The 22,181-nt window shown below is 45.9% G+C and overlaps 1 protein-coding gene across 2 annotated transcripts in view; it reads left to right on the top strand.

Moving 5' to 3' along the window:
• Window positions 1-22,181, top strand: part of LOC138580852 (integrin alpha-D-like) — a 750,488-nt gene that overhangs the window by 102,986 nt on the left and 625,321 nt on the right. The window lies entirely within an intron of this gene.

The raw sequence follows: 22,181 nt of genomic DNA on the forward strand, positions 1-22,181 counted from the left end.
GTGCTGCAATCCATTCCAGTCAGGGGATAACACAAGTCTGGCTTGGCCGATGGACACTGTTGTGTGCAGATCCCATGATGCAGCGTGATGACATAAGAAAAGGGAGAGCGCCTACCGGACAATGGCTATTCTGCTGTATGCATATTACTGAGTCTGTTCTAGTGATATAGTGTGCAGTGGTGCCTACGTGCCACGGAACAAATGGCGATAAAGGTTGTTCGATCCTGTGTCCACCCTCGACAGTTCCCACTCCCTGCCCTGGCCTCATTCCAAAGACTTCCTGTGCTCCTCTGTCTCCTGTCATCAGTGTGACCCGCCCCGTTCCTCAGCCCCCGGATGCCACAAAACACTGTCCTCATTACAGTTTTTCTGGTGCGGTAACATTTTCGGTATAATCGCTGGTAATTCTGGCACCTACAATTTTACTGGATCAGCAAAAGACAAGTTTGCTGGTGGAAGCACTGATTTACCTGGCACCACAACAAATAAATGCTGGTATTTCAGGTGCTGCTAATTCGGGTAATCCCCCCATGGAGTCCTATGGAACTCCATGGAATGAGGATTCACCACCCTTTCCGACCTTGTGTAATATCCTGGTAATTCTGGGATAGCAGGTGACAGAAATGGTAGGGGCAGTTTTTCCGGTATCCAACCAGCGTGATACCGTCAAACTTGTAGTAAGGCCCTATGGGCCTGATTTACAAATGTCTTTTTCAATGGGAAAATCCAGTCGGAAAAGGCTTCGTACATCAGTGCTGGCTTGCCCTCCAGCTAGAAAAGAACCAACATTGCCACCTTCGCAGAGCAGAGCAGGTGCGCTACTCAAATAAGCCGTAGTGCATTCGTGTTGTCTGTGTAAGTACTCCTGGAGATGAAGGCAAGAGGGGAGTTAGGGGGCTCTCGCTTACCAGGCGTGGAACAGCCCTATGCAGAGGGTGCTCATTCTGCCTGGCTGCGCATCTTCCCAAAAGGCCTTGATAAGAGAATATAGCGGCAGGGCCTGGTCAGAAAAACAGCTGCCTAGCTCTGGAGCTCCCTCTCTGGCCAAACAATCCCCCCTAAAATAGTAAATTAACCGCACTGGAGATGGCTTTAAACAGTGCTACAACTAACAGGAGTAACAAGGGATAACAGGCGTATCTCAGTACTATGGTCTGGCCTGTATATAACCTTATACTAACTAGAACATCGAAGACCATAAAACTCGTGAATCTGTGTTAGAGAGTTCAAGTGTACAGTTGGTTAACAAAACTTCATTTCTTACCTATATCTAAATAAGAAGACCAAGTGTCCGTATTTAACAACTATGTGTGTGGAGAAAAAATTCAATTCTACTCCCTAGGACATAGTACAATCATAAATATTTTTTATTCACATATCGACATTGTGTAAAAAACCTATGCAAAAATCAATTTTATAATTCTAAAATACAAAAATTCATCAGACGTACCTCAAACAGTGCAAATCTAGAATCGGTAAGTGATAAAATAACCTATCTGATTAGGTACCGCACAAATATCATATCCCAAAACAAGAATACCTCAGACATACTTCATTCATACACACTCAAACATTCTAACCTTCTCATTTTTAATACATTCAAATTTAAACAATTATATCAAAAATATAAAACAAGTGTCTAAAATACAATCACAATTCAATATCATTCAGAATAGTGAAATACTGACATATCAACAACCTTCTGAGGTTTAAATCACTAATACCGTTGTGATATGATCTGATTAACAATGATATACAAAACAGGATTGTTTTCCCCAACCCGAATGGCTGGAAACAGTGCTATAAATGGAAAAAAAGAAGAAGTGCAGGTACTCACCAAGCTCCGAAGCTGGACATTCCGTCGCAGCTCTTTTGGATACGGCTGTTTCGGCGCGGCGCCTTGGGCCCAGGTCCCCTTTAGGAACACACTGTTGTTTGCAGGCAATGCCCAGTGAGATTAAATGATGTGCCAAAGAGTACACACTTTGGTAAAGCAATGTATCTGAGATCCTTTCACACAAACTTCCAGTTTGTTGTAAGTGAATATCTATATTAAATGAGTATCAAACTAGCAGGTATCATCGCTGTTAAATAAGCTTTCGAAGGGGAGTTTTATTATTGCTCGCTTTCATTGGCTAATAGGAAATTCGGTAGGTAACTGGAGCAGTGTATGAGTTTTCAGTCCAAAACGATCGATCAGCGCTCCAATTACTTAAACCTTTTTACATATTGGAATAGGCACTGCTAATAACAAAGAACCATCTTAAAAAAGGAATGCAGTGATGTTACCAAATAGGTAATACCGAAGAAGGTTACAACCGAAACATTTTCACCGAAAAAAATATCGAAAGTTTTATAAATTATATATGGGGGTGGGGAAAGTGGGCAAAATGGGTAGAGGGGTTGTCAAGGTGGCGTTATGAGAATCAGCAAGCAGGGGGAAAAACATTTTTCGGTATTACCATTTTCGGTACCATCACATGCAACCCTTAAAAAAGAAATGTCCCAGGCTTTCCAAATCAAGCCCTGCTCCATCAAAGGACACCAACAGTAACAGGTGAAGCCCACTTAGCGAGACAGTGCTCCGCGCCTAGTGTGCTGAGAGCACAGTAGCGGCATGTTTGTCTCTCCTTTTGTTCTGCACGGTGGGCCCTAAAGGAGGCATTATGGGCACTGCAGGTGGTGGAGAGAGGAGATCAGTCCTCTAAGTTGCAATAAAGGGAAATGAAAAGTTTTCATTTTCACCTCGCAGCATAGTTGAGTACCGGTACTCTCTTTCAAGCATTGAGAAGCGCAGGTACTCAAATGCTCAAAAATAAGAAGTGCAGGAACTGAGGGCCAGGTAGGAGCGAAGACACACACACAGAAGTCATTGCCATCAAAGCATAAATATGCAAGTTGACAGAGAGTTTGGTGGATCTAGAAAAGAAGGTGAGACGGATGGAGGAGACAGCGGATAGAATCTTCACGCTCCAAGCAGTGGATGACCTAAAATTAGCTCGTAAGGATTTGGAAGATTGTAGAGGAAATGCAAAATTCTTTGGATTCCTGGAAATTAAGACACTACATCCTTCTTAGAAAACTGGGTCAACTCCATGATGAAGGTATAATTCACACATCAACTTTAAATACGGAGAGCACGCAGAGGGAGGAAAAATGAGAAAAAGAAAATTGCAGCGCTCAAGCACCCAGACCGCACATGGTGTCTTAGGAACCAATATATAAGACAAATTCTGGTGGTAGCTCGAAAGGGTAACCCAATGTTATGGGATGGACACAAGGCATATATCTCAGCAGACGTCCGTAAGGAAACCATGGGTACAAGCAAAAGATGTCGATCAATGAGACCTATGCTGAAAAGAAGGGACATCACATATGGTCCACTGGAACCGGCCCGAATGCTAATCACTAAAGGTCAGAGGGCAAGAGAATTCCTAGATCCAGGAGAAGTATGGGAATCCCTACAAGAGATGGACATCCAGGCAATGGGTGTCATGCAACATGGGGAACAAGGACGTGACATTGATCGCAGGGACCAACAACCATGCTGGATACAGAACTGGAGGCGAGAAGACATAGTAGCCAGATGTCAGACCGCTAAGGAGAAACTAGCCTATGAGAAGAGACCCGCAGAAGAGGCACCATCGAACAGACAAAGAAAACAATCGAGATCACTGCTAAAATCACAAAAGACCTTTAATGCGGGTGACCGAGCTGGGGCTCGAGACAGCAAAGAAGGGAACGTAACAGAGCACTAATCCTGGACGGTACAATGAACAAAAAAAAACGATTGATGCATTATGGGGGTTGAAAAAAGGAAGGGTGTTCCAGATAGAGGAATAGCCAACTGTGAAGTCTATTCCACCAACCAAAGAAAGAGTTAGGAACAATGGGTTATGTGGTCACTCAACAAACACCCCTCGCCCCCCCGAAACTAGTGGTACGGATAACAGTAAATACAAGGAGACTAGACATTAAAGACATGGGGATGTGCAGAGAGTGAAGTTGTTCATAGCAATTGTAATAAATGGGCATTGTTCTTGTTACTAGTTATAATTATAATGGTGCAAGGAACATATTGGCTAGAGACTGCTATTAAAAGAGTACATAGACTGAGCCACAGTATATGGTATACTATAAAACCCGCTATAGGCGATGCAACTTTACATCAAATAAAACAACAAACAAAGATCAACCTTGCAAATTACATAAATGACAGGTGATATTAAGCTGGTATCACTGAGGTGATATCATTGGACATAATTGGGTTCAATGACTATGTCAAATGCATGAACATTCTGGGTTACTTAGCCTCTAAACAAGCGGACCTAGCACTGATGCACGAGCCCAACCTTCAAAAGAAGGAAGTGGAGATACTGCATAGAGACTGGGTAGGAAGAGTATCATAGCTCGAGGACTAAGGGCAAGAAACACAGATTCGCTGTACTAATACGTGAATCCCTGCTATTGAGTGTAACAAAAGGGTATCTGGTAATATTATCCCCATGTATATGGTCGCCATACATAATGTCGCCGGGAAAAGGTTGTGGCAACATGATATATGGTGACCATAAATATGGGGTCAAGGGGAGCGGGGGTATCCCCGGCTCTCCTTGAAGAAACAAAAGGTTTTGGGGGTTGCCTGGGTATTCCCCGCATGTTCAATGTAATAATGTACCTGTAAAAAACTGCAATTTTTTGGCTACTTTTTTGACAGGCGACATTTTTACAGGGACATTATTACATGGAACCACACAAAGCCGGGTAGGCAGAGAAGAGAGATTCACAGCTGTCAAAATGCATGTTGGGGAGGAATCTATAATGTTGGGCTCATTGTACACACCAGCAATTGCTAAACAAGCCTTCTTATCATATGTAAATAGAATCCTCAAATTTGGAAAGGTCCATGCACTAGCTTCAGCAGGCGGCTTAAGGTTTCCCAATATAGAACTTTACTACGGCAACTTTTGCAAAGAGCGGTCTTCTTTCAGGAAACCAGAGGATAGGCCAACACTGGCACTGATGGAGCAATAGTTAACACATCAAAAGGTCACAGGAGTAATGCACAATGATTGGAAAGTGAGCAGGGATCACCCTACATTCAGAAATAATATGAATGCATGGGAAAGGGCCCACTGACTACTCAAGGTAACTAGTTACTGGCCCTTAGAGGCCCTGCTATGGGGCACTAAATTATCAAATCAGCTAGGAACACAATATGGTTGAAGGAATATGGAGAAAAGGGAATGGAGAAAATAGGAAACATGATAGATGGGAGAAATTGATGATCTCTGAACAGATAACAACTAAATATGGCCGGAGCGAAGTTCACACAGGAAAATATAGACATCTACATCACGGCTTACAAAAGGCGCGAAACCCACAGACTATCCAATAAACAGTTTACCATTTGCAAGAACTTTAAAGGCACGAGGGAATAACAGGGGATTAGTGAGGAGACCATACACCACAATTTTAGAACTAATATTTGCGGAATAATGTAATATAGAAATAAAGGAGAGGTGGGAGAAAGCTTTAGGAAATACGATAGGAGAAGGTACAATGGATAGAACTGCCATCATTTATGAAGGGGCCGCGAGAGAAGCCGGACCGAATTTAGCCCATTTCAAACTACTCCAGGGCTGACATTGGACAAAACAAAAATGAAAAGCAGCAGGACTGAGGAGCAATGGGGAATGCTGGAGATGTCAGGACCATGTGACAAACTGCACTTAATCTGGAGATGCCCCAAAATACAGGACTTTTGGTCATGCGTTCTAGGGAAGATGCAGAGACAGTAGGGAGGCACATACAGAGAGAAGCAAGAACATCCATACTACACGACAGGTATCTAAACAACAGGAAAAATGGGTGAACACAGCCATAAGCAAAAGAAGGAATAATAGGACTTTGGGGCAAACCACACACAGCACGGTTATATGTGATTTTACCAACAGACATTACAGAGCGATACATTTCATTGCGGTTAAAACGCTGAAAAACACGTTTTTTAAATTTTTTTATTTAGGAGTGTCCGCCCAAACCCCCTGATTTTGCACCCTTATAACGCCACCCCAAACCCATCCTGACCCATTTTAACCCCTTACCCCACAACCCTCTATATATTTATTTAATGTTTTCAGTGTTTTTCAGTGTTATAGTCTGTGGTGAAATGTACCACTCTGTAATGTTTTTGATAAATTGACTTGGTACCCACAGCACGAGGGGAGGCATGAAAGAGAGAAATGGCGAACATGGGGGCCTTTGAACGGCTGATTTACAGAGCTCAGGACAGAAAAGCCCATTTCTAACCATATGGGGACACCTTTTAGATGCATCAAAGATAGACATCTAGTGAGGTGTTGCAAGAAAGAGCTTTGGTACAAACCAGCAACTAGGAAACAAATGCATAGAAGAACATTAAAACTGAAACACAAAGTGAATATTGTGAAAATTGCACTAAACACAAGAAGATTTGACCAGTCAAATAAGACACTAACATAATTAGGTCGAACCACGAAATTGGACATCATTGCCAAAAAATGGACTATACTATTAATTGCCTCTAGCGTGATATTAGTTATTGCTTCAGTTTCATCCTTGTTGTTATGTTATTAGTTATGTTCAATGGATGTTGAACTAAAACTGTGATGCAAGATCTGATTTATGAAAAATACAACGGATTGACGCATACTGATAACTGAGATATGCTTAAGACTTGGTCAACTTATTCATACTGATTTATAAGAGCAGACCCAAAAAATACGGCATCGGGTAATCATTTCCCCATACATAATGTCGCTGGGAAAAGCCATTGGCGACATTATATATGGTGACATTATGTATGGGGACGGATTGTGGTGATGTTCCCGGCTCCCATTTAAAAAAAAAACAGGGTTTGCGGTGGTGTCCCCTGCATGTTCAATAAAATAATGTCTCTGCATACGACGGCGACTTTTTTGTCAGGGGACATTTTTGCGGGGACATTATTACATGGAACCAAAAATACAGACTCATTGGGCCTCATTACGTGGTGGGCGCAAAGGGATACCGGGCACTGTTAAGGACATTGGTGCCGGTAATCCCTTTGCCCCCTATTCCGGGGTCCCTTAGCGGGTCCCTTCCTGAACGCCTGGTTTTACCAGGCGTTATGGACGGGGCCCGTTAAGGGACTTCAGAGCTAATAACAGTACCGCAATTTGCGTTACCGTTATTAGCGCCTTCCCATTTCAGCCCTATGGGGGTTGAAATGGGAATGGGGAATGGCTTTTTCAATGGGGGTTTACGGTCCCACAAAGGTCGGAATAGACCGGTAAGTCCCCATTGAACAAGGGCGGACTCAGTACCGGTATTGGAGGTAGTCATGGCGCTGATAGCGCCATAACTACCTCCAACCGCGGAATAAGGCCCATTAACTGATGATATATTTTAAAATAGAAATGGATTGAATAGTATAATAGATACAATAGAAAGTAAGAGAATAATAGAAAAGGAATCAACAGATATTTTCATTTAAAGGAAACCATAACTGTGACTGCACACCACATGTTCATTGTTGCATATTATATACACAAGTCAATAAAACCTCGTAGTACAAACAAAAAGAATATAGCAAGACTATCCCAACAGTTTATGGCTGACCACTGGCTGACATGTCATAGGATAAAGACATGGAGTTTGTTCCTCCTTGTTAATCACCACTCCAAAATAGACCCAAAATGTCGAGTACTCGACATTCTGTTACTCTGATTCCTGTTTTATTACTGACCCGGCTTTGTATCAAGGACTATTCTGAACGTCTTTTCCTTCGATTTCTGGCTCCTGACTCCCTCGGTTGTTTCCCCTGGTTAACGAACTCCTGGCTCCCATTTCGGATTTGTTCTTCGCCTGCTCCCGTATGTTATGGTATTTGGATTTATGCAAAATAAAAGACCTCCAGTGCTACTCTCTGCTGAAAACTTCCACGCACGTTTTCTCTATCCCTAGTGTGCTATCCCTCTTGCACGTGTTTCTTGCTTTCCTTCCCCTTCGCTTATTACACGGAACATATACAAACTCTTTACCACGGACAGACCCACGGCGCTGCCCGCCGCACAAGAAGACAACGCTCTACCTACTGAAGTGACCAAACGGACGCTCTCCTGTTTCTGGTGGTCACTCCCTGGATTGGTTACAAACACTTGGGGACGCTCTGCTGAATACACTTGGGGATTATTTTGAACTCTATTAGTTGCGCCCTCGTGCCGTTCGGGTTAGGTGGACCATTGCACAGACTTCCTTCCACTGGAACTTCCATTTTCTATCATCAAGTCACCATCCTACTGCACTCTCTGAGGTTACGGGACTTCCTGTCTTGCTAAGCAGGTAAGAGGGGGCAAGTACAGGGGGAGGGAACAAGTGCTGTAATTTCGTACCTCTTTGGCTGCTATCTTGAACTATCCTTTTCTTTGTTCCCTTAGCTCTGTTGTCGCTGCTCCTGCCTTTCCACTTAAGCCCCTGGCCTGTTAGCTGGTATACTTTCTACAGGCTGCGCTCTTGGGGGGAAAGTCTTGTGCACACTTAGCGTCCAAGATATCCCAGAACCATCTTGGTGATAATCCAGGACATCCCAGAGTGAAGGGGTTCCAAAAGCGGATGTTGGCCTTGTATCCTTTATAAATCTGTATCCTTTTTCCAAATTGCGTAAAAGTTGTGACAGATTTAGGAGCCTATTATAATTGCCTATCGGTCATGGAAACTGGAGCTGATCCAATGGCTGCTTTGATGCAAGCCTTTGCGACCTTACGCTCCGATATGGCATCTGCGAATGCGACTCTCCATCAACGTATGGATGTGCTACAGAGTTTTCTGCAGCCCTTACCCCCCGATGAGGAGTTTGGTGATGCTGCTGCCGCAGCAGCCCCTCCTGTACCCCAGGCACAATCTTCTGCTTCCGCACCCATTGTGCTTCCTGGACCGTTCCCTTTGGCCCCTCCAGAACGCTTCTATGGAGATCCTAAGACTTATCGAACCTTTGTAAATCAATGCCGTCTGCATTTTCTTTGTCGACCGCTGGCATTTCCTGACGCTGTTACCAAAGCAGCGTTTCTCCTTTCACATATGGGAGGAACAGCAGTGGCTTGGGCTAACCCATTACTGGAAGCCAATGATCCAAACCTATATAATTTTGATGCCCTTATTCAGTCTATGAATAGCGTATTCGATATGCGTTACAAGGCACAAACCTCGGACCTCGAATTCCTTGCTATCAGTCAAGGCAAATCAGACCTTCTGTCCTACCTTGCTCGCTTTAATCAATTAGCAGCAGAAACCACCTGGCCCGAACAGAAGAAGGCAGCTGTCTTTTATAAGGGTCTTTCGGATGAGTTAAAAGACACCTTATCAGTGGTACCGGCTTTACCAACTGGCTTCCCGGAATTGTTGGACTTGGTCCTACAGGTCGACGCTCGGCTGCGGCAAAGACGTGGCGAACGGCGTAGTCCTGACCTTCGCCTCTCAGTCAAGTCAGAAACGACTCCGACTACTTCCTCAGGAGAAGCCGAGCCGATGCAAATAGGGGCCATCAGAGGTCCTCTAACCAAGGCTGAACGAGAACGATTTATGGTTAATAACCTATGCTTCTATTGCGGTCAATCTGGCCATTTCATTCGTGTATGTCCTAAGAGACCTGTTAAGGTAGCGGGAAACGCCAAGACTCGTCCTTAAACCGAGCCCTAAGGATGAGTCGCCATATGGATGGCTCGGACCAATGCCCTTCCTCCTCACACATCTATCTTGCCATGTGCTTTGTCCTCCCTGGTGTTGAACCCTTCACCAGTCCAGTTATGATCGATTCAGGGGCTAGCGGAAACTATATGGACATACAATTAGCTCAACACCATGGTATACCGGTGGTTCCTAAAAAAAGACCTGAGGAAGTACATGGAGTAGATGGTTCTGATCTGGTGTCCGGACGGATAACGGAACAGACTGTCCCACTTCGCATGTTTACTTCAGAAGACCACATTGAGCAAATAGTTTTCGACCTTATTTCAGCCCCCCAGTTTGGGATCATTCTTGGTCTCTCTTGGCTCCGGACTCATAACCCTATGATTGATTGGGTCAAACAAACGGTACATTTCTCTTCAGCGTTCTGTACCCAACATTGCTCTCGAAGCCCCGGTGTGACGCCCTCGTCTCCTTGTTTGGCTTTGGTGTCTAATGTCTCCTCTGTTAATGCCACGTCGGGAGATCTAAATCCCGAACTACCAGCAGTATACAAAGACTATTCCGATGTGTTCGACAAAGGGTTATCCGAAAAACTCCCTCCACATCGTTGTTATGATTGCCCCATTGATTTGGTACCTGGGGCAGTGGTACCTCATGGTCGTGTTTACTCCCTGACCAGGAACGAAGAAGAACACCTGAAAGAGTATGTGGAGAAGGCATTGCGCCTGGGACATGTTCGAGCGTCCCGGTCCCCTGCTGCCTCTCCCATCTTTTTCGTACCGAAAAAGGAGGGGGATCTGCGCCCTTGCGTGGATTACAGAGCCTTGAACAAGATAACAGTCAAGAACCAGTACCCGTTGCCCCTCATAACGGAACTGCTTGATAAGATGACATCCTCCACTATTTTTACCAAATTAGATCTCAGAGGGGCATATAATTTGGTGAGGATACGAAGCGGGGACGAATGGAAAACCGCTTTCAAAACAAAGTTTGGGCTATATGAGTATTGTGTCATGCCATTTGGACTCTGTAACGCTCCAGCCACATTCCAGCACTTTGTTAATGATATTTTCGGTGACATGCTAGATTGCTATGTGGTGATCTACTTAGATGATATCTTGATCTTCTCGGATTCATTCACTCAACATATCCAACACGTTCGCTCTTTATTGCAGCGTTTACGTACACATTCTCTCTATGCCAAATTGGAAAAATGTGTATTTCATGCATCATCAGTTGAGTTCTTGGGGTTTCAGATATCTGCGAAAGGGGTGCTCATGTGTACTTCCAAGGTTAAAGCAGTTAAGGACTGGCCAGTCCCAGATTCTGTAAAGGCACTTCAATCTTTTCTGGGTTTCTCGAACTTTTATAGGCGCTTTATTGCCTCGTTTTCTGAGATAGTAGCACCCTTGACCCGTCTCACCAGCCCGAAGATTCCATTCCTTTGGGATTACGAAGCCTAGTCGGCCTTTGAGGCATTAAAAGAAGCCTTTACTACTGCTCCCGTTCTGCAGCACCCAAACCCTTCCCTTCTGTTTATAGTGGAGGCTGACGCCTCCGCTATCGCGGTGGGGGCCATTCTGTCACAGATCTGCCCCACTACACAGCAACTGTATCCAGTGGCTTATTTCTCCCGTAAACTATCTCAGGCTGAACGTAATTACACTGTTATGGAGAGGGAACTCCTAGCAATCCGAGCAGCTTTTAAAGAGTGGAGACACCACCTTCTGGGTGCTCGACATCCAGTAACTGTGTACACCGACCATCGGAATTTACAGGCTCTTTCACACGCAAAATGTACCAATGCTCGACAAATACGTTGGCATTTATTTTTCACGCTATTTGACTTCACAGTTACTTATCGCCGTGGACCTCTACATGGAAAGGCAGATGCCTTATCCCGTGTCGGAGCCGATTTCAACACCCGGGAATCGGTTACCTCTATGCTACCTTCGGGTTCTGTCATTTGTGTTTGTTCGGTCTCCCCCTCACTTCTGGAACAAGTTCGACAGTGGGCCAAAGAACATGCCTCTTATCTTGATACCTTGGGTGCCCAGATTGTCACGGGTCTTCCTTATGTTCATGGTCTTTTATACTTACCTGACGACCACACCAGACGGAAGGCTTTGGAATGGGCCCATGATACCCCGTTAGCTGCACATCCAGGTCAGCTTAAAACCTATGACCTGTTACATCGATGGTGCTGGTGGCCGGGTATGAAGAAGGACACCGCGTCGTACGTATCAACATGTGCGATATGTGTACAATGTAAAAGGCAACCGGGGAGACCCTTCGGTCTACTGATGAACATGCCGCTTCCTCCACATCCCTGGCATACGGTTTCACTCGACTTTGTGGTAGAACTGCCCTTGGTTAGGGGAATGTCAACGGTGCTTGTGGTGGTGGACGTATTCACAAAGATGGCACGATTTATACCATGCTCAGGTATACCTACCGCCTCATCATTGGCTACTCATTTTTTTGATCATGTGGTACGCTTCTTCGGCCTACCCACAATCATGATTTCTGACCGGGGTACCCAATTTACTTCACGGTTCTGGAAAGCCCTCACCCATTCTTTGGGTATTGATGCACGGCTTTCGTCATCCTATCATCCTCAAACGGACGGACAAACCGAACGCACAAATGGCACCATGGAACAATACCTTCGTTGCCTGTGCTTGCAACATCAGACAAATTGGTTATCCGTTCTGGGAACAGCGGAGTTTGCTTATAACAACTCTCGTCATACTTCAACAGGATGTTCCCCGTTTTACGCCTTGTATGGATTACATCCAAGGATCCTTCCACCTGTCTTGCCTTCCTTGGACCAAATCCCTGCAGCAAAAACCACGAGGGACACTCTGGTTGCTATACGGGATTCCGTTATGTCACATCTACAAGCTGCGCAGTCCCGGGCAAAGACGCAAGCGGACAAACACCGGTCGCCTGCCCCCTCCTATGCACCGGGTGATCGTGCCTGGCTGGCAACTAAAAACCTCAACATTCGGGGTAAACGGAAACTCATGCCTCGTTATGTAGGTCCATACAAGATCCTTTCTTGTCTCAATCCTGTTGCTGTCCGTTTGAACATACCATCCCATTGGCGGATTCACCCGGTCTTCCACGTATCCCTGCTCCGTCCTTTTATACCTGGCACTCTGCTTCCTGTTACCCCTGCTCCAATTATTGTACAGGGTGAAGATGAATATGAAGTACGTGCTATATTGGACTCCCGTCTGCGTCGCGGAGTGCGTTTCTATCTGATTGATTGGAAGGATTACGGTCCTGAAGATAGGACTTGGGAACCGGCCTCAAATCTGCATGCACCCCGACTCTTGCGGGCCTTTTGGTTGGAAAGATTGCGTGCCCGCAGGGGTGGTCGTCCTTTGCGGGGGGGTACTGTCATGCCCCGCATTCCTGTTTCTGGACGCTCGCGGGTGTTTACTTCCAGGTGGAAACTACCCTGGAGACTGTTTACAGCTCACGGAATCCGCCGCACTACAAGGTCCAGAATTCCATCTGCTTGCGGTCACGTGAAACGCCCGCAACGTGACTCGCGTTCTGAAACAGACTCCAGTACTTAGTGTGGCTTGTCCCTGTAACGGGTGCTCCTAAAACTGACTATTCAGTTCGAGTACTCGACATTCTGTTACTCTGATTCCTGTTTTATTACTGACCCGGCTTTGTATCAAGGACTATTCTGAACGTCTTTTCCTTCGATTTCTGGCTCCTGACTCCCTCGGTTGTTTCCCCTGGTTAACGAACTCCTGGCTCCCATTTCGGATTTGTTCTTCGCCTGCTCCCGTATGTTATGGTATTTGGATTTATGCAAAATAAAAGACCTCCAGTGCTACTCTCTGCTGAAAACTTCCACGCACGTTTTCTCTATCCCTAGTGTGCTATCCCTCTTGCACGAGTTTCTTGCTTTCCTTCCCCTTCGCCTATTACACGGAACATATACAAACTCTTTACCACGGACAGACCCACGGCGCTGCCCGCCGCACAAGAAGACAACGCTCTACCTACTGAAGTGACCAAACGGACACTCTCCTGTTTCTGGTGGTCACTCCCTGGATTGGTTACAAACACTTGGGGACGCTCTGCTGAATACACTTGGGGATTATTTTGAACTCTATTAGTTGCGCCCTCGTGCCGTTCGGGCTAGGTGGACCATTGCACAGACTTCCTTCCACTGGAACTTCCATTTTCTATCATCAAGTCACCATCCTACTGCACTCTCTGAGGTTACGGGACTTCCTGTCTTGCTAAGCAGGTAAGAGGGGGCAAGTACAGGGGGAGGGAACAAGTGCTGTAATTTCGTACCTCTTTGGCTGCTATCTTGAACTATCCTTTTCTTTGTTCCCTTAGCTCTGTTGTCGCTGCTCCTGCCTTTCCACTTAAGCCCCTGGCCTGTTAGCTGGTATACTTTCTACAGGCTGCGCTCTTGGGGGGAAAGTCTTGTGCACACTTAGCGTCCAAGATATCCCAGAACCATCTTGGTGATAATCCAGGACATCCCAGAGTGAAGGGGTTCCAAAAGCGGATGTTGGCCTTGTATCCTTTATAAATCTGTATCCTTTTTCCAAATTGCGTAAAAGTTGTGACAGTCAGCTGACACGGAGTCCATTGTAGTTTGTACAGGCGCCATGGCAACCTGTATCTGGTCCACAGAGGAGCTTGTAAAGAAGTCGTATTCTGCAAGGAAGCCCGCAGGGAAGCCCGAAGTGTAACACTCCTCCTCTGGTGGCAGGGATGCCACTCTCACCACACCACGCCGCGGCAACAAGGGAGGAAGCCCTCCCACATCCCAGTGAGGACCCTCATCTTTCCAAGGTACACAGGTCCCAGAATTGGTCATCATGGATGACAAGTAATTGCAATTGGTTATTTATAACACGCTTAATACCCAGAGATTTCTAGATGGGACCCAGGGATCGAACCTGTGTTGCTCCGTGTCATCTACTTTACAAGGTGAGCACGTTGCCCCTGAGCAATCCTCCCGAGTCGAAAAGGGCCAGCAAAGGATCCATGTTAGAAGAAAATGAAGATGTGGATCAGAAGTCGATGCTTCTTTTTATGCAGATGGGGCAGGTCACAATATAAAAACCAATAAAAACCAAGACAACCGATGGATTACACAATGTAGCGAAGACAGCCCTCACACTGTACTTTACACCCCTCGTTAGCACAGATTGCAAAGGGTTTCAATTACTTCAGGCACATCAGGATGAGCACAAGTTGAATAGATCCATTTCACACACATCTCGGACACTCGGCTTTAAATCATAAGAGGATGAAATCAAAGCTCTGCTCATTCAGAACTCTTTCTCCTAGAAGCGGTGGCACCAAGTCCTCAGAGAACTGAGAATCTCTTTCCAGCGCGTTCTGGATCTGGGCCGCTCTCATGAACTGGCCAATGTCGGAGTCCATGCCCTATGATGCCCCAGAGTGCACGAAGCCAACTCTGTAAGCAATGTAAGAAGCAAACCCAGAGGAGGAGGTGGACAGTGTTACAAATCCCATCAAATCGAAACAGACACAAATGTACAGTGGAACTATTGTGGAGTGCACTGCCCCATTCCGGGACTTGTCCAGGGTCAGGACAGACATGCAGAAGGTGCACACAACTTAACCAATTTACAAGGGTTTGCAAAGTAAGGCACCCAGTGCTAGGACCGGCTAATTCATTAGTGCCAAGAAAGACGTTATTAAAAGTTGTGGCTCTTGACACACAACTTCAATCACCTGAAGAAGCATATGCCGTTTCAGCGGTGTCCTGCTCAAATGCTGGAAAATGCTGCAATCCCAGGTGCCAAGATCAGATTCTGGCTTCGAGATTGCCAGTACTCATAGACACGCGTGCATCCCTCAAAGTGCTGGTGGCGACCAAATTTAAATCTCTGATTCCCCGTCTGGCGCTTTTCCGACCATAGGTAAAAATGAATAGATAACATTGGATGCTTCCCACTACTTTTAGAGGGCATGTTCATCCCGGAGGTTTGTCATGAGCTGGCATGCATCAAAGCCAAATTCTATGGGACTGATGAAGTGAAGGCAACGCCGCTGCGCTGTGCGACCGTGGACATGTTAGATCTTGTGCGCTATACAGCAAGCATGCATAATATAGACATTGACCAACTGCTGATGCTGAGTAAGTGCAGTGTCCTGTTTGAAGGAATCGGATGACTCAGCAATGAAGAAGTATGGCTGCTTAGTGATAGCAGAATTCAACCTGTAGCACTCTCACGCAGAGCCATCCCGTTACCCCTCTGACCAAAAGTGGAGACTAAACTGGCCAAACTAGTGGCTGAAGGGATCATCGAGAAGGCCCAAAGGCCCATGCCATCTGTCTCCCCAATCATGGTCGTTACCAAGGCCAAACGACCGAAGGCTCTCAGGGCATGCATGATACCGAACAGGGCTAGCAAGAAAGAAAGGCATCCAACACCAATGATCAATGATATTGTGGCTGATCTCCAGGGAGCTACAGTCATCTCTAAGGTGGATCTGACAGCAGGTTACCACCAGGCCACTCTGCACGTGGCAGCTACCTGTTTACAGCCTTCTCTATACATTGTGGCCTTTTCAGGTTAAAGTGTCTCAGGTTTGGGGTCTCCATAGCTGCTGAGGTATTTCAACACACCATTCCAAGTGTGCCCAGGGGCCTGCCAGGAGTGATAAATGTCAGTGATGACTTCCTATCCCTTCTCATGCCATCACTGCATGGCAGAAAATGCCGAACACGAAAATGCTGAATTGCGAGTGGCACATTTCCCTGCAATTATATGGTGGGGGTGGTTAGAGTTCTACAAAATATAAGGCCAGTATAGGGTTGATGTGGGGGATATCCCCAGGGACGTCATTTCACCAAAATGCCAGGGGTAGTGGAAGCGACATCACATGACCCTTGATCAATGATGACATCACAGGAAGGGATGTCATTTGACCCCACCCCAAAGTGACATCACGGGAAGCGATGGAACATGACCATTTACCTCTTGACAAAACAGGAAGTGGCATCACATAGAATTGTTTCTAAGTACACTATGAAAAATATGGTTACAATATTACTGTAACATGATATAGATTTCATACAAGAATGGATCACTGTAAGTATCGGCAGAAAAAAACATTCTATAATTGCAACTTGCGAAAAGCAAAATACATAGGCCCTCATTACAACACCGGCGCTAAACCATGGCACTATTAGCACCATGGTTGGTGCCGGTGTTGTAACGGGTCCGCCATGGTTCAATGGGGAATTACCACCCCAATCCAAGGTTGGCGGGGCGGTAATTCCCCATTGAACCATGGCCCTTCCCCATTCCCATTTTCGCCCCATAGGGCTCTATGGGAATGGGGAAGGCGCTAAGTACGGTACCGCAAATTGCGGTACCATACTTAGCACCAAGGTCCCTTTGCGGGTCCCTACTTTAACGGCTTGTGTAGACCAGCCGTTAAGGTCGGGTCCCGCAAAGGGACCTCGTAGTAAGGCGCTAAGTGTTTAACGGCGCCGCAGCCTTTTACGGCGCCGTTAAACACTTAGCGCCAGGGTCCTAATGAGGCCCATAGTCCGAAATGGATGCTTATTCTACTCTAAATGCTTTCTGGAGGATTTTGTCAGCATTGTGAATTTGAGGTGTTTAAGAACAGACTAAATCAGTGACTCACCCCCTGAATTATGCCTGAAATAAACCTTTAATGAGTCTAGCAATTATTGTATGGAATTCCAGAAAGACGAATAGTTTAAATAGCCACATGGCATTGGCCACAGCGCAGGAGCTTCAAGGGAGACCACAGAGGTAGCACGGGAGACCTCAGGGGTCGCAAGTGCGACCTCTGGCGACCCCTAAATGACGTGCCTCGGTATCCCTGTGTGTATAATTGTGATGAAATGTTTGAAAAAAAATCAGCATTGTCGAGGTGATCACATAGGTGCTCCTATCCTACGCATCACCTTACAGGACCACTTTACGCAGCTTAAAGCAGTGTTCAGAGGAACATGGCCTAACCTTCAACAGAGGAAAATGTGTCTTCTTTTACCACACATCTAATTCCTCGGCTCAGAACTGTCTATACAGGCACAGAAAGAAGAAGAGATCCCAAATGTGACCCTGACTTTGTCTCACTCCTAGGGGGAGAGGTTTGTAGAGATGGTAAATTTGAGCAAACATTTTATTCTAAGAGCAAATGGCGTGTGATCGGGTCTAATAGGCCCTGCCTGCAGACACTAGCATAGTATTCATTAACCCATCATGTGCGTCAGAAATCATATTTGATGCCAGCCCCTTAGGCCTGGGGGCGGTGGTCATTCAGGAAATGTACAAAGATGAAGTCTCCCGGTTGCTTTTGCAAGCAGGGCTCTTACCCCCATCAAGCAACGATATTTTCAAATTAAACCGAAAACCCTCGTCGTCCTTTAGGCTTCTTAGCACTTTCACCTGTACCTCTATGGGCATTCATTACTGGTAATTATGAACCACAAGCCGTTACTACCCATAATTAATTGCACTGCCCCACATTCACCGGGGTGAAAAGAAAGCTGTCTACTCCATCTGCAGGAGTGAAAGGTAAAATTGGGATTCAGAGCTCGGGCAGACAACCCTGCTCGAATAGAACTAAAACATGGCTGACATTTGATTACAAGCAAGTGTTTACCGTCATCATTGGGAGAGAACATCACAGCAGCAATTCAAGATGATGAGTTCCTGCAAGAGGCCATCAGATGCCTAGCTTCAGGAAGCTGCCCTTCCTCGCACACAGAACAGGCTATTGAGGTGATGAAGTGCCAGTGAAGAGGTTGGTCAGAGCTGTCCAGGGCTGACTGTTAAACCCAAGCATGCCGTCTGTACATCGGTGTCTGAGAACAGGATCTTCTCTGGGAACCACGGAAGATAATGCCAGGAAAACAAATCCACCTCGAGAAACGTGAGTAGACCAGTAGTAATCACACACGTGGCCAGCTCTGTCTCCTGAGGGGGAGGCGGCTATGTAATGCGCCTCTATGGGTTTGTGATAACCTGGACCAGGAATTGCATATGGGTGAGAATGGGAAAATAATCAGACGCTTATTCTTTTGTCCCTTAAAGGTAGAAACCACATTTTAGATATAGTAGTACCTGAATGCTCAAAGTCTGGACTGTAACCATCAAGTCCCCATTGGGTAGCTGGTGTTTGAGTCAACCTGGAAAATATAGGGCATACAATACAAAACAAGAAAATAAGTCTAATTACCTAAAGTAAAGGTCAGCATGGCATCTCTGGATTCAAATGTTTGCAAGACACAGAGGTGTTCCTGGCCTGCCCTTTTATATCCTGCGGGATCCATGTGATAATAATTGCAGGCAATTATGAACTTTCCCTGGGCCATTTTGGTATGGGAATGTTTATCCAATCATGGTGGCCATCTTGGAGAGGGCAAAGATATTTCAAGTGATTAGTTTGGTCTCATGATGGAAGCCAGCTCTTCCGGAGATGTGTGCGCTGATTTTCGGAGGGAGCATAGACAAGGTGCTTTTCCAGCGACCTCTGCAATTCGGCCGCCAGTGTCTACCCGGTAAGAGAAGGGGAATGTTGCCTAGGGCGCGATAGGTTCCTAACACTCACAAAGGCTTCCTTTTGAGAAGATCAAAGTACATCATACCATCAGCACTATTGGACTAGGTACCATGTCCGGCACAGGTGGGCCACCATGGAGCAGTAACGACTAAATCGAGGGAGATGAAAAAATGATGGTTCCCTGGATTGGAAACGGCAGTCGATGATCTGATACATGGGCGCCAGTGGTGCCAAGCCATGGCAGTGAAAAGTGAAGTGCCACCCATTGTGTCACCATCCAAAAGCAGAGCCCTGTGGCAGGAAATATGCATACGCCTTGGAACAATTCTGACTGAACAGCATTTCTCAGTGGTGCCGGACAGTTACTCAAGATGTCCAGCATCGGAATATGCTTCCTATAGTGCCACTCACAAGGTGATACAGTAGTGAAGAAAATATTCACTGCCCATGACATCCCTGTCCACCTCAAATCTGACATTGGTCCCCCGTTTCAAGGCTCAGAGTTCTGGTAATTTCTGGAGGGAAATGACATACACCACACACCCATCACACCATGTTGGCCTAAAGCCAATGGAGAAGTTCACAGTTTCATGCAGACTCTAAACAAGGTGTTTAAGATTTCATATGAACAAAGGTATTTTCTAGCAGATATCCTGTGCGATTTCCTCATTTCATATCGCACCACCCAACATTCCTACACAAAGGTGTCTCTTGCTGAGGCATTTTGAGGTCATAAAATAAAAAAAGTCCCTCTCTGATTATCCACCAACAACAGTATCTTTAGTGGACAATGGAATGGTCAGAGAGAAAGAGGCAACACAACCTGAGAGACAAAGAGAGAGATGACGATTAATGGACCAAAGAGTAGAAGTAGGGGATAGAGTGTCAATTCAAAACAGACACCCATCACACAAACTGTGTTTGTCGTACAAAGTTCAATCATGGGAGGTAGCCACAAAGAGGCGCAGGCAGGCCCTCCGGCCTGCTATCATCATTATTGCTTCTCGCCTACCACCCTGTGAGGGCTTTATGGATGATGATATAAGGTAATGTTTGCAAATGCATATCTTGAATGCTACCTCATCCTATACTCACTCTGTGCATAGCTATGTATGACTTTGTATGTCTCCTATGCTAATGCAACTGCTTTTGTTAACATGTACGTACCTCTTAAGAATTTCAGTGCCCAGGTGCCTCAGGGTTGGGTGCACTCTACAAATGCATAAATAAATAAATAAATAAATAAATAAATAAATAAATAAATACTGGAATCATTCTGACGTGGTCTCTCATTCCCCAATAACAGCGATCCAGGGTGGTAAGGAAAAATAGGACACAACAAAATCCAAATGTATAGCTTGAGGAGACAAAGGGAGACAAATTGAGGAGAGAGGGAAGAAGAAACTGGGGGAGAAATCAAATTAACAGGAATTGTACGATTGGACCGAAACAAAAGGTCCGACCGTACAAAAAGTCTGAAAAATGTTACCACCAAAGGTTCGAACACCAAAAGTTTGAAGCTTTGGTGGTAGCATTGTAGGTAAGTATTAAAAAAAAAAAAAGACTGCGGGGGTTGCAGGGGTGTCCCGAAAAAAAAATTCAAACTGGGGCTGCAGGGGTCTCCCCTGCAACACCTGGCTCACTATACTGTGTGATATAGTGAGCGGGGGTTGCAAGGGACACCCCTGCAGCTCCGAAAGAAAAAAAAAGAAATGGACCCTGCAGCGCCAGTTCCCGATCACAGAAGTGAAAGGGAACTGGCGCCGCAGGGAGACAGCGTGAAGGAAAGGTAAGTAGGGTAGGGGTATTTTGGGGGTGTGGGCGGGGGTGTGTTAAGGGTGTGGGTGGGTTGTGTAGTGGGTGTGTTGTGGTTGTGGGTTTGTAGATGTGTGTTCGCATGGAAAACATGCAAACCTTTTGTGGTTCGCACATTTCTCATGCAAACCTTTCCATCACTGACTTTTTTCCGCGACGGAAAAATCACGCAGATCCAAATTAATATGAAGGGGAGAGCCAGTGAGTCACCAAAGGAAAGGCAGAGGAAGAAATGGGAGACATCATACTATGATAACAGGGAGCAGAAGGGAGACAGAAAGACTGGGCAAAGAGAAGGGCAAAGGAGAACTGATAATAAGAGTAAGCCCAATGAGCAAAGAGTCAGGGAGACAATGGGCCTCATTCCGAGTACGGCGCTAACCAATGGCGCTATTAACGCCTTGGTTGACGCCGTACCTGGACCGGCAGCGCCTTGGTGGATGGCGGAATTACCGCCCCATTCCAAAGTTGGCGGGGCAGTAATTCCCCAATCCCCATTTACCCTTCCCCATTCCCATTTTTGCCCCATAGGGCATAATGGGAGTGGGGAAGGCGTTAATTACGCCACCGTAAATTACGGTGGCGTAATTAACATCATGGTCCCTTAGCGCCATGGATTTTAACACCTGCTAAAAGCAGGTGTTAAAACCTCCATGGCGCAAAGGGAACTCGGAGTATGGCGGTAAGGGATTACCGCCACCGGTCTCGTTAGCGGTGGCCGCTATCCCTTACCGCCATACTCGGAATGAGGCCCAATGTGAAGAAGGAATGCTGGGAAAATCAAATTAACAGGCACGAAATACAAGGGAAGGCAGAAGGAGGGGGAGAATGGTTAGGAAATCATGTTTACTGGAATAGGACATAGATGATGAGAGAGACAAAGTGGGGGAAGACAGAGGGAGAATTATTGCTATTTGGTGCTTGTGGGATTTGGATGGAAAGCCAAGATAGACAAAGTCAGGAGAGGATGGAAGAGAAGTCATTTCATTCAAGATTTGAGGCACTCCAGTTTCTACTAAATGCTTGGTATTTCGCCTATGGCTGGCTCACAACAACTTTAAATCAAAGGCAAATGTGAACCTCCACAACACAGTCAA

Source organism: Ambystoma mexicanum, chromosome 3p, assembly GCF_040938575.1.
Source record: "Ambystoma mexicanum isolate Mex_15411 chromosome 3p, UKY_AmexF1_1, whole genome shotgun sequence".
Lineage (NCBI taxonomy): Eukaryota > Metazoa > Chordata > Amphibia > Caudata > Ambystomatidae > Ambystoma > Ambystoma mexicanum.